Genomic DNA, 18,646 nt, shown 5'->3' with positions numbered 1-18,646 from the left:
CCTCCCATTTCCACCTTCCCTCCCCCGCCAAAGGTGTAAAGTCTTGTGCATCTCGTTGCAATGGGCCTACTTGTATTCCTATTTAAACAATTTGTTTTTTTTCCTTCCCCTCCACAAATTATAACAACATCAAATATAGTGAAAACAGGGGTTATACCGTGGGGGAGGGACATACAAAACAACAAAAAAAATCACCTTATAAATATGTTAGAAACAAAAGCAAGAAAGAAAAACCATTTGAGAGCTTCCCTATGCCTCAGTAATCCCACTTTTGGGCATTTACCCAAATGATCACAAACAAGACCATGCTAAAGCTACCAGCATAACTATGTTTATTGTAGCATTATTTACCATAGCTAATGGAACCAACCCAGATGCCCCTTAGTAGATGAATGGATCAAGAAAATGTGGTATACATACACAATGGAATTCTATGCCTCCATCAGAAAGAATGTCACTGCCCCATTTGTTAGGAAATAAGCTAGGCCCAAAGAAACATAGGTCCCATGGTTTCCCTTATTTGCAATAACTAGTATAGTTCTGAGACAAGTAGAAACAGTCAGATTGCTTTATTTCTTAGTGATGTCAAATATAGTTTTCCCCTCAATAATGCCTAAGCAATAAAATATAAAACCATAGTCTTTTTTGGTTTGTTTTTTTTTTACCATTGACCAGGGCCTTCAAATACTGGGATGATTCTCAGGCCGATGATCAATAGCTGTGGCTTTCTTTTCCTCACTTTCTATGTATATTACCATGAATCACTGAATTCATTTCTTTCTTGCCATTTTGTGACTCTAAATTTGACTAAAAAGAGTTCTGAATTGGAAGAGAAAGAAAATTGGACAGAGAACTGTAAGGATTATTAAGAAATATACATCAGTCACTCAAGACCAATTATTTAAAGAGGTTTTTAAATGTGAACATTGCATTAAATATGTCAGTAGCTATGCAACATGAACTATTATTTTGTGCAAGACATTGGAAATTTAGTTTTGTAAGAGACTGTGATAGTAAAAAACAAATTGGCAGATGTAAGATCCCATTCTTTATCCTAAAATTATATATATGTGTGTGTGTGTGTATATATATATATATATATATATATATACATATATATATATATATACATATATATATGTATATATATATATGACCATGTTTTGACCATATCAAAGTGTTAAATGCATTTACTTGTCTCATACTGTTTTATGTATGCCATGAGAAACCAGCAAAGATGGTGAGGATGGGCTGACTTCTTAGAGAGAAAAGAGCAAGCATATATAATAACGGTGTAAGTAAACACTTGGTACCTATGAGCAACACAGGAAAGATTTTGCAACTATACTGGAGCCAACTTTGTGATAATTTCTTTGTTTTTTTTTTTTTTTTGGCGGTTGTGGGGCTTGAACTCTGAGCCTGGGCGCTGTCCTTACGCTCTTTAGCTCAAAGCGAGCGTTCTACCGCTTGAGCCACAGCGCCACTTTCGGTTTTCTAGTGGTTTATTGGAGATAAGAGTCTCACAGACTTTCCTGCCCTGGCTGGCTTTGAACCGGGATCCTCAGATCTTAGCCTGGTGAGTAGCTAGGATTACAGGCGTGAGCCACCAGCACCCGGCTTAGCTTTGTGATAATTTCTAATGGATTAGTGAAGCAAACTCAGCAAATGTTGAGGGTCTATCCATGTACCTTCAGATATTTGTCTCTAACAACCCATATTTGAAAAAAGTAACAAGATATTCTAGACTTTGATAGAAATTATATGCTTTTCCTTTTTTTGTTGCTCTTTCTGAAATATTCCAGGTGTCCAAATTTTGAGACTGGAGAAAGCTATGATTTGTTATTTTCATTTAGAGGAACATAACAATACCATTGTAACACTGAAAATATACCTGCATGGAAAAGAATACATCATCTGCTGTGTTCTAAGATATAAATATTTTCATTAACAAGATATCAAAGGAATTGATTTACTGGTGAAATAATAGCTTCCCACATCCTCTAGATATAAACCCTATTTTCTTAAATATTCTACCAAATGGTAGTTTTGTCCATGAGCACAAAAGGTAAGTATATAAACTTCTGAGTTTAAAGCCTGAATTAAAAAAATAAATGTAATTTTTGATTAAATTTAAATTTAAAGCCTGCATTTAAAAAATTAAAGTTCCAATTAAGTTGTGAACAAAAGATAAATTGTGTTTTAACTGGGGAATAAAAGCTTTCTGGTTTAAATGGAAGATGCAGCTATAGGGTATTTGTGATTGAGTCAATTTTATGAGCCCAGCTAAGAAGCAAGATGGGTATGGAATAGCACAAGCAGTACAGTTTTGAACAGGACATGCCTGGAAATGAAGCTGGCAACTGGAGTCTAGTCTAACAAGTGACAGAGTCTGTGTCCGATGGCAAGAAGTAAAATTCACACATGAAAGACAGGTGGCATGAATCTGTAGTCATAAATGCCACCATAATGATCAAATAAGCTACACAGGCATAACTTCTCTGTGCATGATTAAATAATACATAGTTAACACACACATAATTAAAATGGCATCGGAAGAACATATACACATAGTCTACAATGGAATTGGAATGCTTGTTCAAGACCTAAGGAAGCAGTGTATGTGCATCACTAAGGAAGTAGTAACATCACCAATTTTTAGCTTAACTTTTTGGCAGAATATTGATGAGTGATCCTGAATTTACAATTTATAAAAATCACCTGTAATAAATGAAATAAAATAATATATAACTGAAATCCATATGCTTTAAAAAACCATATTTAATAATTTTGGTTTTCTGAGTTACTGCCAGTTTGGTCTTGGTTTTCTAAGATTTGTTTGTTTCAATGTATATTGCTTATATGTTATTTTTGCTAGTAAACTTTGTAGGTTAAGACTCTAAGAAATTTTTTTGGCTACTCATTTCTTTAGGAGTATTTCTAGACATTGGATTTTTCTTCAATAAATTGTTATTTTAAGGATTAGTCCTTTCCTAGTCTTTTATTTGTACAAATCTTTAGATATTCTTATACTTCTAGGGTACTGAACATCTTTGCCTAAATAAAATAGAAGCTAATGTCAAGCTTATCTCATGGGTGTATTTCTTTTTTTTAAATTTTCTTTATAGTAAAAATACGCTACAGATGGGTTACCGTTACATGAGCAAGGTAATGAGTACATTTCCTATTGAGCATTGTTGCCTCCTCCTTTCGAAAGCAAATGAAATACATTCTTTTAAATAAATCCTCCAGGACCATTTTAATTTTACTTGTCTTGAGAAATTTAAGTTTGTTAACATTAGCTCCATATTTCTTTTATTCTCAAATGAGATAATCTGCTTACATTTTTAAAAGTTTATTTTGTGCTTCAAATGATCATACATAATATTTAATTATATTCCCAACATATTTCTTTTAATCATTAGATATCTCACAAGGAGCAATATTTTCTGCCAAAACAAAAGTGGATTTATTTCAGAAATATTCCAATAACAGAAAGTTTCTAATTTTCTAATTTTTCTTCTAATTTTGTTCTCATATTGATAATTACTATTCCATTATCAAATTCTATAACTCATTTGTATATGGAATGAGCATATATATATCTCTCTCTATATATATGTATGTATATATGAGTTCAGGGGGTATTTGAGTCTTGGTATCTGGCTTATTTAATATAATGATGTCCAGTTATTTATGATGTCACAAATTACAATTTTATTATTTTATAGTTGACTTATATATATATTAATATATCAATTTGCACCTTTCCTTTTGATTTTCTTGTACTTTTAAAATTATGGTTGCACAAAAATAAATGTGTGTGTGTGTGTGTGTGTGTGTGTATCTATCTATCTATATATATATATATATATGGTGACATGATTGTTGAAGTCTGATTATATTATGTGATATTTTGAACAGGGCAAAAAGTCTATTTCCTTAAACATTTATCACTTTTCTATGGTAAATCCCTTCAAAAATAATTTCTTCCAGCTTTTGGAATCTAGAATATTATTGTTCTCTTAACTATAATTTAACAACCATTGACTAACCACTGACTATTCCTCATTCCTCCCTCTTTCTTGTCTCCTCAGTTTGTGTTTACCCCAGGTCTGCTCTCCACTTCTATAAAAAGAGCCTTTTGAGATTATATGTAAATCTTATTTAAATTAGCAACTTCTGCAGTTCCATCCATGCTATTGCAAATGACGGATTTCAGATTTACTGCTTTAATGGTATGTAATTGTGCACACATTCCCTATTTTGTCAAGGAGTATGAGTGCTTTTTTAAAACATAATCTACAGGTTAGTCTACAATTTATATACAATTACTATACCTATAATTTATCAGACTGTCCATAAATTGATAGAACTATTAATTTTCTTGCTGGAATGGTCTCAAATCCGATCATTGGTAGCCTCTTAAAATTGTAGTGTATCTGTTATTTATGGCATTACATTTTTTTGAGCATTTTTTATTGTCTGACTTGAGATACAAGTTTACTGAAAAACAAAATTTGTGTTTTAATTTATATAATATACAAAATTTATACATAATCTTTGGTCTACATATAATTTCACTTAAATCTACCAAGTTACTTTTCTCTTTATATGCCACTACTTAGCATAGTAATATCATATTATCTTATATAATCTTTTCTTTGTGGGGGGGTCCGGTCCATGGGGCCTGAACTCTGGGCCTGGGCACTGTCCCTCAGCTCTTTAGCTCAAGGCTAGTGCTCTACCACTTGAGCCACAGCACCACTCCTGGCTTTTTTCTTTTTGCTTATGTGGTGCTGAGGAATCGAACCCAGGGCCTCATGCATGCAAGGCAAGCGCTCTACCACTGAGCCACCTTCCCAGCCTATATTATATAATCTATAGTATATTTGTTATTATCTAGGCAAAGTTCTATCTTATAATTTCTTTTTGAGAGTGTTCATTTATTTTGTTGGTAAATTTCTGTCCAATATGAAATTTAGGATCTAATTGTCTCTATGCATTTTTTTCTCTTTTTATATGTGTTAGGATTGTATTTAAAAATAAGATTAGTCAGAGCTCATATAATTACAATATTGGTTATCTGAAAATAAATTTAAAATATTGTTTTTGAGGCTAATTTTGTTTTTTTTTTTTTTTTGTCCGGTCATGGGGCCTGAACTCTGTCCCTCAGCTCTTCAGCTCAAGGTTAGCGCTCTACCACTTGATCCACAGTGCCACTTCCGGCTTTTTTCTTTTTGCTTATGTGGTGCTGGGGAATTGAACCCAGGGCCTCTGGCATGCAAGGCATGCGCTCTACCACTGAGCCACCTTCCCAGCCCCTGAGGCTAATTTTGTGACTTTTACATATGTATTCCCACCCATCTGCCTCAGAATAAACAGCTCTATAGATACCTCTATAGATCTAAGATTTCTATTCTCCAAACTATGTGTTTTTTCAATTTTTTTTGGAGTTAGTACTGGCTGGGAGTTGAACTCAGGACTCAAGGTCTTTTGTGGCATTTTCTCTCATATCTCATATTCCTTATTAACAAGGATTGTATACATGAACCACCTGAGCCCTGATTTGAAATATTATTACTAAATATTAATTGTACAAATAACAATTTCCATTATGACATTTTCATACATGTACAGAATATGATACTTTTATTGTATTTTCTGCAAATCACTCACATTTATTCATGATGTTCACTCTATCTGACTCCCCTTCTTAATCTCTAATACTCTTTCTTTTCATGTCATGAATAGCTATTTAGTTATTGCTTTGGATTCCACATGTAAGAGACAACATGTGAAAGTTTCCTTTCTGAGACTGGATTATTTTACTGAGAAGGTTGGTAAACATTTCTATCAATTTTTCTGCAAATGATATGACTTTATTCTTAATGGACAAATTATACTCCATTGTGTATAATAGTGAATTTTCTATAAATGATCATGTACGGTTGGCAACTAGATCGATTCTATTTCATGGCCATTATCAATAGCGTCACAATAACTCTACTGTACACTAAATTGCATTCTTGTGTGGGTATTTAACACAATAATATAATTGGATCTTATGGTAGACACAAATAAATGAATGACTCTTTTGGAGGGTGTGGGAAAGAGATGGGCTGGGTTTAGTTTGGGGCATTAGAAAAATGTAAAAATACTTAAAAGTTATTATAAAACACATTTAACATTCTCTTATTTTCTTTCTAGTCTACAATATAGAGTAAAGGATACATAGGAAGATGAGATCAATAGTCAAACCATAAATTTAGATGCAAATATTCATTATGTACAAATTAGTAGTTCATATGAAAAGAGTAAACTTGGGGGATACACAATTCTAAAATATGCTTTACATCTCTGTGGCTAATATGAAAAATCTGGTTAGATTAAAAAGTAGTTTTGAGTCATGATAATGAGTTCAATTCAAATGTAAACAAATGATGTGAGTGGTTCTTACCGGAAATGGTTTTAAATAAGAAAGAAATAAAATGTAAATCTGAAAATAATAACATGGAAATCAAGATGCAACAAAAGGGATTCTGAAAATGACATATAAAACCAAGAAAGAGAGTCTAATTTCATCATGACAAAGGAAGTGTCAAAGGAAAGAATGTTCACTAGTTTCACAATGAGAAAGGAAGATATCTTCACTGGGCTTTATTATTTGCAAGACATGTTTGAATGGACCGAGCATTTTGTTTGATATGATTAATAAGTTATATCATTGAGGACTAATAAAAAAACTGTGTAAATGGAAATGTTTTTTTGATAAACCTTAACCTTAAAGACTAAGAAAATACACAAAAAAATTCCTGAAAAAAATATGTAGCAGTAATTAAAATTTGCCAGTTTATGCTAAAGAAGACGGAGTTAATCAGTCAATGAATACAAGGATCTATAGAAAGGTTTCTCAATGTTTGCTGTTTAAAAAGTCTCTTTTTTTCACACTTTGCAATTTTGATCATAGTGAATTTTGCACAGAAGTTTGTTGTAGTCAAAGCAATAAATATTCACTATCTTCAATAGGTAAATTAAAGCATAAACTCATAGAATAATTTAAATGTACACATAAGCAATTACCATCATCAACTGAGTTTCTTCCATTAATTTCAGATAATAAATTAATATGTAATAACAGCAATAGCTTGTCATGCCATTTCAAAAATTAATGACTCCTTCATGGTTTATTATTTTACTTTACATACATATGGGAAGCAAATCATTTGAATAATAGATTACTTTCGCATTTTTAGGATTTCAATTAAAAAGGAAGAATTAAGACACATCGGGGAGTTATACTGATAGACACAGGTATAAACAGCTAGCAACTAGCATTAACACTTGCATTCACCCACTCAGAAACACAAGAACAAGTGAACAGAGTATAATATGATCTTAATAAAAAGATAAAAACACAACATTTCAGCTCAGAAAAAAATATCACTTCACTATAGTACTGAAAAACATTGGGCATAACTTCTGCAGAATTTTTTAATCTTTATTGTGCTTCCTTGGTCTATCCTTTCACCCTTCATCCTTCGCATCTACTTTAAAAGCATCATTGTAAAATACACGATGATAATGCTTTAAAATTGGAGCTGTTACACTGTAGACAGTGTAACAGCAACATGGAACTCCAAGAAGTCAATTGCAGTAAGTCTTTATAGTGCATGTCATGAGAATGGCACACACAGATTGCTGGGAGCGCCTGACTCCTTAGGAAGTTCATGCACTTTGGAGAGACGATGGGATAGCTACTTCCTTAACACTCATTGCACATGTCTGTTATTTTTACAGTCATTTATGTAATGTAAAACACATATACGGAATAGTAGATCTCATAGTCTCAAAGTTTGTTCGGTTTTTGGTCGGTCCTGGGACTTGAACTCTAGGCCTGGGTGCTGTCTCTGAGCTCTTCACTTTAAGGCGAGTGCTCTACCAATTGAACCACAGCGCCCCTTTCAGTTTTCTGGTGGTTTATTGGATAAGAGTTTCATGGACTTTCCTGCCTGGGTTGGCTTTGAACCGCGATCCTCACATTTCAGCCTTTTTAGTAGCTAGGGTTACAGGCATAAGCCACAGGCGCCCAGCCCCAAATGTGTTTTGTTTAAGGCTATTGTTCAAAATTATCCCATTATAAGCAATGGAGCAACCAGTTCAATAGATAAGTGACATAGACATAATAACAGACATCTTTTCATGGAATAACTTTTAATTTCATACATCAGATGAATCTGACATAAAAGGAATCGTCAAGTTCTGATTACACATCATCCTACATACAAAAATGTTAAAAGTGAAAATATAAGTAGATTTCAGAACTTCTAGTCGACATGTCGTTCTATATGCAGAAACCAAATGAAAGGTAATTTTCTTGGGCAATTAAGCCAGTTCTCGGATCTATTGAATAAGTTACAAATATTCAAGCTCATACTTTTTAAAATCTCAAATGAAGCCAATTGAAATAATCAGTTAAAGGAAACAGCAACAATTGATATGAGAGGCCAGAAAAGGAAAGTCATTGCTATGGCTGGAAAACGAAGTCTCTGCCTGGCTCTTATACCAAGAGCTTAGTCCATAGCTGGTGATCTGGGATATGGGGAAACCTGAGAAGATGGGTACTGGAGTAGATCACTGGAGGTTGCCTTTGAAGGGTATTTCTTGAAGGGTAATTTCTTCTCCCATTCCTTGATTTTTCTGGCCTCTCAAAGGTATGACAAGTAACCAAAGCCCTCACCACCATGTGACCTTCCAGGTTGAAAAAGTGGCAATGGTTTTGAGCTAAAACCTCTGTAACCTCAAGTTAAAATAAAATGTTTTCTCCTAGGTAGGTTGTTTCCATCAGATATTCTCTTTCAGCATGGAAAAGTCTAACACTGTCACAAATGGATTTATAAAATTAACTATTGTTATTAGACATGCCTTTCTTGTTGAGTATGTAAATGTTGATATTTTGAAAATTATGACAAGCAGTAGAAGAATCTGTATTTGTGTTTAATTCAAAAGGGAGAGTTTTAAAGTGAACTCCTCAACTCATTAAAAAAATCTATTAAGAGAAACCATGGGACCTATGTTTGTTTGGGCCTGGCTTATTTCACTTAATAGAATTTTTTCCAAGCCTTTCCATTTCCTAACAAATGAGGCAATGCCCTCCTTTCTGATGGAGGCATAGAATTCCATTGTGTATATATACCACATTTTCTTGATCCATTCATCTACTGAGGGGTATCTGGGTGTATCTTAGCTATAGTAAATAATGCTGCAGTAAAATTTTCACAATAAAAAAATCTATTAAGTAGCTATTATGTATCCCATACTAGGTATGGTGAAAAAAGCAAGGAATGTCATTATTTTAAACTTGCTTAAACTCTTCAGTGTCTTTCCAGGTGATTAAAGAAAATGTTCAAATGCATTTGATGAATGTGTTTTCTATATGCTCCTTGATTTTGAAGACAATTGATTTAAATGTGAAATTTCATACACTTAGGATACATTTGGTACAGATCAATTTCCAGCTTCTCCATTATGTTTTTAATTAAATATGAATAAATATTTATGAAGAGAATTTAAAAAAACTTGTCTAGCACCAACTGAATGGCAGTTTTCCTTCTAAGTAGAATGAAAGTTGGAGTCAATTACTCTACTTAGAATATGATTTACCTTGGAAAGTGTTTTATTGCACAGTATTAATGTAAATAAAAAAGAAACATAGATTGAAGTAAAATAATTACTGATTGTCCTGAGATATCTCTTTTAAAATAAAGATTGTAAGATGTTAATGGACAACTTATATTTTGAGCCCACTAAAGAATAATCATTGTAAGTTATATTAAGGAATCATAATATAAATACCTGAACATACAGCTATGTGAGAAGTTAAAAAATGAAATTGTCACATAAATATGTACAACGTTTTACTGTAGTAGAGCAAAGACATGGAACAAGATTTCAAGTAATCAGTTGATGTGTTAGGGAGAGTTTAATGTTTTCTTATAAGAAAAAAAAATTCTGCAGCAAATGCCATCTGGAACTTTCTAACCACACCATTCCTGGTGCTGAATTTGCTTGTGAGTATAGTTGAGGTGATACATTAAATATTTATGAACAAATGTTCATAAATAAGGCTAGTATTTGCCCACAACTATTGTATGCTTCAGTCCAGATGAAAAAAATTATCTTTGATTAAGATTTGATTGCTTATTTCTAATTTGTACTTCTAATTGTTACCCTAGATTTTAATGGACTCAAAGAATGAAGTTCCCCTTTAGAAATACAAAGCAAAAGGATAGCATTCAACTATACAATCTTTATTATTTCTTCCTTCCTTCAGAATGTATAGCCCAATGTCAACTGAGTTTCCTATTACAATCTGTCTCTACTTTCAACTCTAAATGGAGTCATAACTGATCCTAATTGAGGTGAGAATTAAGTATCTTATCATTAATTCTAAATAATTATTTTCTCTGTTCTTACATACTGTGTTCAGGTGTAACTACAGTTATTTTGAAAAGTTTTGTTCTTTGCAGTCATTTATTGAAGTAGAAAAGTCATCAAAGTCCTCCCTATAATTCTGAAGTATTTATTGTTGGTTAAATTTAAAATATGATTATATAAAAGACAGAAGGTCATAAAGCAAATGCCCATGGTTTTTGTGAACTATGATTTTCAGTGTAATACAGTTAGAGTAGCCAATCCACTCAGCTTGCTCAGAGATCTCCTGTTTGGACTCTGAAAGTCCAGTCTAAGAAGCATCTCAGCTCCAGACAAACTGTGACCGATAATAACCATTCATTTTCAGAAGCATGTATCATGTAAAAAGAAGACACAGATTGCTAAAAATTAATGCCATATTCAAATATTGAAAACATAATGTAGTATTATAGAAAAGAATATAACCTCTGAGATATATCTTAAAATGACTTCACAAACTAAGATAATACATAGCAAACAATGTACACCTATTTCAGTTTTATATAATTTAAATAAAATAAATTTAAATTTCATTCAAAGTAAGAATGATTCCTAAGTTATTTTAGAAATACCAATCATTCAAAAAAGAAAATTGTTGTTTCATAACAAAGATGTAAGATTCATTCTTATAATTTGATTTGGTAAGCTGCTGTCTTCTAAGCCTAGGATGAATCAATATTTCTCAATTTACTTCTGACTCTAAGGCTTTTGTAACTAATACAGCACAAAGTGTTAAGCAAGGAAACAATCTTCTGAAGCTTTTTATGGAATTTGAGATTTAGAAAACTAGATGTGGTATAGAGATTCTTAACTATTCTTATGACAAAACAGAATAGCTTCTTCAAAAACAATAGGCTGGCACAAACATTGTTCCTATCTTCTGCTAACAATACCTCTTAACTCTGATAAGGCTACACATTTCCAAGAAATTTCCCATGTTCACATTTCCAAGAAATTTCCCATGTTCACAATTATCTCCTTAAATTTTTGCTTTTGAGAACTTTTCACAGTATATTGAATTCCTTAAAACTCTACAATATTAAAAAATGTAAGTAATAGAGTTTTAAGATGAGAAAAAAACGTTGATCAACCAACAAGTTGGCATATGAACTTATTCTGCATTTGGGAGTTAGGAAATAAATAGTGGGAAACTAACCTCTTCAGGGACATCACCGTACTGACAAGTATTGAAGAGGAGAAATAATGCTGCCATAAATAGAGAATTGTCTTAGCTTTCATGGTGAGGCACCTCTTACACATGTGGTCTGACAGTTCAGTTTGACTCAAGTAAAAATTGAAGATTATCAGGAAGCCTACAACTACTGCACACAAAACTTGATTTATCAGAAGCAATCAGTTTGGCTATGATTCTTACAGTCTGATTTTTGTAGCACTCTGCACCTGTTAAATGACTTTTTCAGTGTACATCTACCTAATCAATCAGTGCGCAGAGCGCTATAGCCATCATCTGTAAAGCACCTCACCTCCTCAACATGTGTTCAGTGGAACATTCAGCAGGTTAGCCTGAGCTGCCTTGTAATTTTACTGGATAGTTCTGTAAATATATATGAGTACTTAGTACTATCAGGTAACATGCCAAGCATTTACTGTTTTATTAAAGACAATAATTCAATATATTATATGTTCTATTTATGTGTAAGAAAGACAGAAAGTAGATGGTTAAAGCAACTTCTTGTAGGTAAATAAAATGTAGTGAACTGGAATACACATATATGTATAATGTTCTGAAATTACATATGCATATACATTTACATGGTTAGTTTCATAAACAAAGAAAGCACCAAAGATTTTGGTGGATATTTGTAAAATGTCAACTATTAAAGGATTAGAAAGCTTAATGTAACCAACCAAACAATATATTTACCTGTGCATTTGTGAAACAAGAATTTTACATGTTTTTTTTTAATATTGTAAAGGTGATATACAGAGGAGTTACAGCTACAAAAGTCAGGTATTGAGGACATTTCGTTTTGAACCGTGTCACCATTTTCACCTAAGGTTTTTCCCACTAAAAGAAGTTTCTTTGTTTAAATAAAGTTAAAAATGAAAGCTAGATCACAGTCAGGTTTTATTTACAAGATACCTTTGAAACTTACATAAATGTTTCAATTATTTCTCTTAATTTTGTTAGGGAAAGGACTGGAAAGTTCCTCAGCTTGCCCTACAACAAGCAAAATTAAAAAACAATAACACAAGTTTTATATATTCATATGTTTTATATATGAATAGAAGTAGATAAGTCAATACATAGCAGAGAATATATATAATATATATGTACATATCTTCTTATCTATTTTTATTATATATATATTATATATGAATATATATTCTATATATTTATACATTTATATATTCTATAACATTATATATTTTATATCTTTATATATTCTACATATTTATATATAATTATTATTCTATATATTTATATTCTATAAATTTATATATTATATATTTTCTGCTATCTACTGAGTGTATATATATATATATATATATACATATATATATATGGAGAGAGAGAAAGAGAGAGAAGTTAATGTATTAATACATTAGTCAGAGTTTGTGTCATTGCAACTAAAGATCTGACAAAAACAACCTAAGAGAGGAAGGCTTGTTTTTTTGGCTCATGGTTCCCGGCAATTCAGTCCATGCTTGACTCATTGTACTTGGCAGATACTGGTGGTGATGATATTTTGTTGTGGAGTTGATTTTCACATACTAATGATGAGGAAGCAGACAGGACAGGAGAAGGAATGGCCCAAGGAATGATACAAAGCTGTACGATGGCTCATAATTATCTCCTTTCTCTAAGAAGGTGCTACCTTCCACATTTCTAACATATTCCAAATTTTATTCAAATTTGATATTCATCAATAAGTCAAACTGTGTCTCCCGCTTATGAGAACATTTGCATAGACATATCCAAAAGTATATTTTATTAATCACCAGACATTTTTCAATCCAAACTAGTTGATAATTAACATTAATCATAGACATTTGGACAGATAGAAACAATACATCTCTGAGTACCATAGAGAAGTATGCTAGTTGGTGTGATGTTACAGATGTTATAGAGGGTAGAAAATTGACCATAATGTACATGAAAAAAATAACAGTCATAAGTTACATGTAAAATAAGTTAAATGTAAAATATTCATTTGCAAAACATTAAAAACAGCAAAATTATCTGTTCCTTTTACTTTCTACTTTTGACTCTGAGCTCTTTTAATTGTTAGTAACCTTTTGTAAAGCAATCATTTGAGAATAAAATATATAATATTATTTCTTATATGAAAGAAATACATACTTCCCATGGGAAGAATGTTTTCTCACTAACCCTCTGTGTCTTTCTAATATATTATATATTATATGTATAGTATATATATTATATATACCAATTATTTATTTTTCTCTCATATTTCCATTATGTTCATAATGTAACTCTTAAGCCAAAATACATGATTGCAAGTCTCAAATGCCTTAATTATTTTTAGTTTTATATTCATGCTCAATAACAATAGCTGTTCTAAAATTTATTTATATGTGAAGTTTCTGGACAAGAGACAGACAAAGAAATAAACATTACTTTATGTCAAACTGTGAGTGCTGTATGGGTCTTTTACCTTGGCATGTCCGCTTTCCTCGTAATCCTTTGGAGTGGCTTTTCACAGATATCTTTTTGTCAATTTCATTGATTTTGTGTATTCATTCCCTTTTCCATGAGTCCTCTGGTGTGTCACCTTCTGTCTGCTACTGAGTTTGTTTCTTTTTTGTTTTTAATTTTTTGAAGACATTTGTTTCCTATCTATATGGAATTCATCCATCTTATGATTCTTTTCAAAACTGAAATCCATTGTGTCTATGCCTCAACCTAAGCTTTTAGTTTAATGATCTGCTATGCCTATGTTTGAATGAGCCACATATAGCATAATGAACTCTGACAAACCTCAAGGATGGCTAATGTGCCAAAGCAAAAACTGCACTTCCATTTCACCTGGTGATGGTAACCAGGATGACTAGTATAACACTGGCAAATGGTACAATTGTTACTGTCATTGAAGAGTTGCTTATGGGAGATAAGAAGAACTCTGAGACAGATTCCTGTCTCTAGAAAGCCACTGTTGACTTCAAAATATAAACAAAAAATTAATACCTATTCTCAGAGACCCAAAGACTCCAGAAAAACCTCTCCAAAGGAAAATGTCATGTCGTTTGAATCTTACTTCGTTTGACTTACTCCTTTTTCTTTAATAACAAAGTTTCTAAGGTGATTTTTTTAATTGTGAAAACTATGACAAAAGTATTTGAAACAGATCAAAAGCACAATACAAAATAAAAGTCATCAGACTTTGTCTTGCTACTAAGTTTTAGAAATACACCATTATACCAAAACTGCACTTGGACAAGAGCTGAGGGACCATATCACTTCCACAGTCTGTCTCGGCATATTGTGCATAAGGGTGAAGATTTCCAGGAACAACACTCTTCTAAGTACTTGTTACAGAACCTACATAAAACTCAAACTACATTTTACTTGCTATACGTGAGTTACATATTTTGAAGGATTTACAATAAACTATGGGAAAGATGAGCTGGGCTTCAAGGCTTGTTTTAATTGCTTTTAATTCATATACCCACAATCTCATATGTGGTTAATTTGATTAATCAACTAAGATGTATATCACATTACTCATGATAGAAAATGTTTTAAGGAAGGATCACCTGTAGACTCACCAGATGGTAATCCATTCTATATAATTTATGACATGTGAAAGACTTCATGGTTGAGTTTCTCAGTTACTGTTCTTCAAATTATTCTTCTGTTCCTGGCTCTAGCAGATATGTTCCAATTTTGTGATGGATTCCTCCAGAGATGCACAGTGAGATATCTGATCCCTTTGGAACTATTCAAAAGGTAAACATACTGTGGTGTGGGTTTCAGGCATTGGCAGACCTCAACACCTCTTCCTGGGTGCAGACTCAGGTTGGTATAAGACATTCTTGGTCATACTGGTGAGCAGTCTAAAGTTTATGAGACAAGCTTTCCTGAGAAAACAGTAGTAATTTTAGGTCTCGTCAAGAGCATGATCAGGTTTTAAAAAGAATGTTCAGAATATTTATAAGTAAAATTCATCACTAACTTAAACTGAATGCAGGTTGAAAACTGAGGATCATGGTATATAATTATTTCATAAACTTGAACATCTAGTTATCAAAATATTTATGCTTTTGATTTTTAAGATTGAATGAGGAAGAAGTAATATGAACATTCAAAAGTACTGTAAGGCCAGGCACAGGGGGCTCACGTTTGCAAATCCTAATTACTCAGGAAACTAAGATCTGAGGATGAGGAGAGCTGTTCAAAGCCAGTCAGGGAAAGAAAGTCCATAAGACTCTTGTCTTCAAAAAAATCCAACAAAAAATTAAAACTTAAAAAGAAAAATGCTAAAAGTAGAGCTGTGGCTCATCTGAGTTCAAGCGCCAAAAATGTTCATGTGTGCTCACCCTCTCCCACACACAAACAATTGTTTTAAGGAAATCTGATATAACACTTTTATCCTAAATAGTACATAGAAAATAGAATACTGTTTACTTTGATGGAGTCTATAATGTGTGCGCAATGCATTCACTGATTACTGTAAGAGATTATTCATATAATAAATGATTTTACAAGTAGATAAATTACTGTTCTATAACTTACCATATCGCCTTGTTATTCTAAATAGTTAACACAATTATTAGATGATTAAATTCAATAAGAAATTTGAATTTATAATCCATAGTCATAAGAGGTTAGGAGAGTCAGTTCTGAGAATCACCTGATCTACTTACCAATTCTTTCTCCTTTGCTCTGGTACCCTGAGTTTTTAACAGTATTGTCATTCTAGGATGTTCCAGGATAGGTTCGAGAACATGCTTGTGAGTGAATGCATGCCTTTCCTGAATACAACATTCATGTTTAGAAAAAATACACATTTTAATGGTTGATTTACATTGCAGAGACTTTCTCATGATTGCACTTTTAGCTGATGATAGGAATATATTTATATATACCTTATAAATGCATTAATACATTGTTTGCTAATTCTCTTCTGTCCTTATGTCAAGTATCACTTGACATAAAATAGAAGTAGATTGGGCTGGGAAGGTGGCTTAGTGGTAGAGTGCTTTCCTCGCATGAATGAGGCCCTGGGTTCGATTCCTCAGCACCACATAAACAAAAAAAAAAAAGCTGGAGGTGACACTGTGGCTCAAGTGGTAGAGCATTAGCCTTGAGCTGAAGACTGAGGGACAGAGGCCAGACCCAGAGTTCAAGCCTCACATCTGACAATAAAAGAAAAAATAAATAAAAGTTTTAAAAAAAAGTAGTTTGAGGAGGAAGTGTATGGTATAAAATGAAAAATGCAACCATTTTCTTTTCCATTTAACTTTATTAAATTTATTTTTCATGTTTGCCAAAACCTCTAAAATATTTTTAAAATCCCATTGCAGAGAGATGAACATTACTTACTATGTTGTACATGAACCAAATCAGGACCAAAAAGTAAAGATTAAGTTTATAAATGTAAGTATGGATTTGGATTAGATTTCATCAATCTTAACTTCTTTAATCTCTTTTCAAAAATATTCTAAGGTGGGGGTTGGGAAGGTGGCTCAGTAGTAGAGTGATTGTCTTGCATGCAGGAGGCCCTGGGTTTGATTCCTCAGCACCACATAAGCAGAAAAAACTGGAAGTGGTACTGTGGCTCAAGTGGTAGAGCGTGAGCCTTGAGCTGAAGAGCTGAGAGACAGTGTCCAGGTTCAGAGTTCAGGCCCCACGACCTACCAAAAATATTATAAGGTATTGTACAGAGGGGTTACAGTTACAGAAGTAAGGTAGTGAGTACATTTCTTATTGAACTTGTTAACCTCTCCCTCATTTTTCTCCATCTTTCCTTACCCGCATCCCCCAAGTTGTACAAATCATTTCCAACATAGTGTCTTGTTCTAGTGATCCAATGATTTTTATAAAGAATGCCATTGATCTTGCTAGCTATGTCCTTTGCCATGAAGAAGCTCTGCAACTTCATGCAATCCATCTGTCCAATCTTTCTTTGATTTGTTGTATTTCTGAGTCTCTATTAGGAAAATTTCAGCCTGTGCCAAGGAGACAGGGTTTCTCCTATTCCATCCTGTAATGTTTTCACGGTATCTGCTTTAACTCCAAGGTCTTTGATCCATTTGTAGTGGATTCTGGTGCAGGGTGATATATAAGGATCTAGCTTTAGTTTTCTACAAGTGATTAACCAATTTTACTGAAAAGGCTGTCTTTCTTCCATTCTATTTTCTTAGCTCCTTTATCGAAGATTAGATAGCTATAGGTCTGTGAAGTTGCAGAGCTTCTGCATGGCAAAGGACATAGCTAGCAAGATCAATAGAAAGCCCATGGAATGGAAGAAGATCTTCACTAGCCATACAACAGACAAGGGTCTCATATCGAAAATATACCTGGAACTCAAAAAATTAAATCCCCCAACAACAAATCTTCAAAGAAACAACTGCTCAATAAATAAGTGGGCTAAAGACTTACAGAGAAACTTCTCTGAAGAGGAAAGAAGGATGGCCAATAGACACATGAAGAAATGCTCAACCTACCTAGCCATAAAAGAAATACAAATCAAAACAAAACTGAGATACCACCTCACCCTAGTTAGAATGTCTATAATCAAGAACTCTAATAACAACAGATGCTGGAGGGGATGCGGACAGTAAGGAACCTTACTACATTGTTGGTGGGAATGTAAACTTGTTCAACCACTTTGGAAAGTGAGATGGAGAGTCCTCAAAAGAATCCACATAGAGCTCCCCTATGACCCAGCAATTCCACTTTTGGGCATTTACCCAAACGATCACAAACAAGACCATACTAAAGCTACCAGCACAACTACGTTTATTGCAGTATTATTTACCATAGCTAAGATATGGAACCAACCCAGATGCTCCACAGTAGATGAATGGATCAAGAAAATGTTGTATATATACACAATGGAATTCTATGCCTTCATCAGAAAGAATGACAATGCCCCAGTTATTAGGAAAGACTTGGAAAAAATTACATTAAGTGAAGTAAGCCAGGCCCAAAGAAACATAGGTCCTATGCTTTCCCTTATTTGCAATA

The sequence above is a fragment of the Dipodomys spectabilis genome, unplaced genomic scaffold (assembly GCF_019054845.1).
Source record: "Dipodomys spectabilis isolate Male_0828 unplaced genomic scaffold, ASM1905484v1 ptg000140l, whole genome shotgun sequence".
Lineage (NCBI taxonomy): Eukaryota > Metazoa > Chordata > Mammalia > Rodentia > Heteromyidae > Dipodomys > Dipodomys spectabilis.
Note: the sequence above shows the minus strand (reverse complement) of the source record.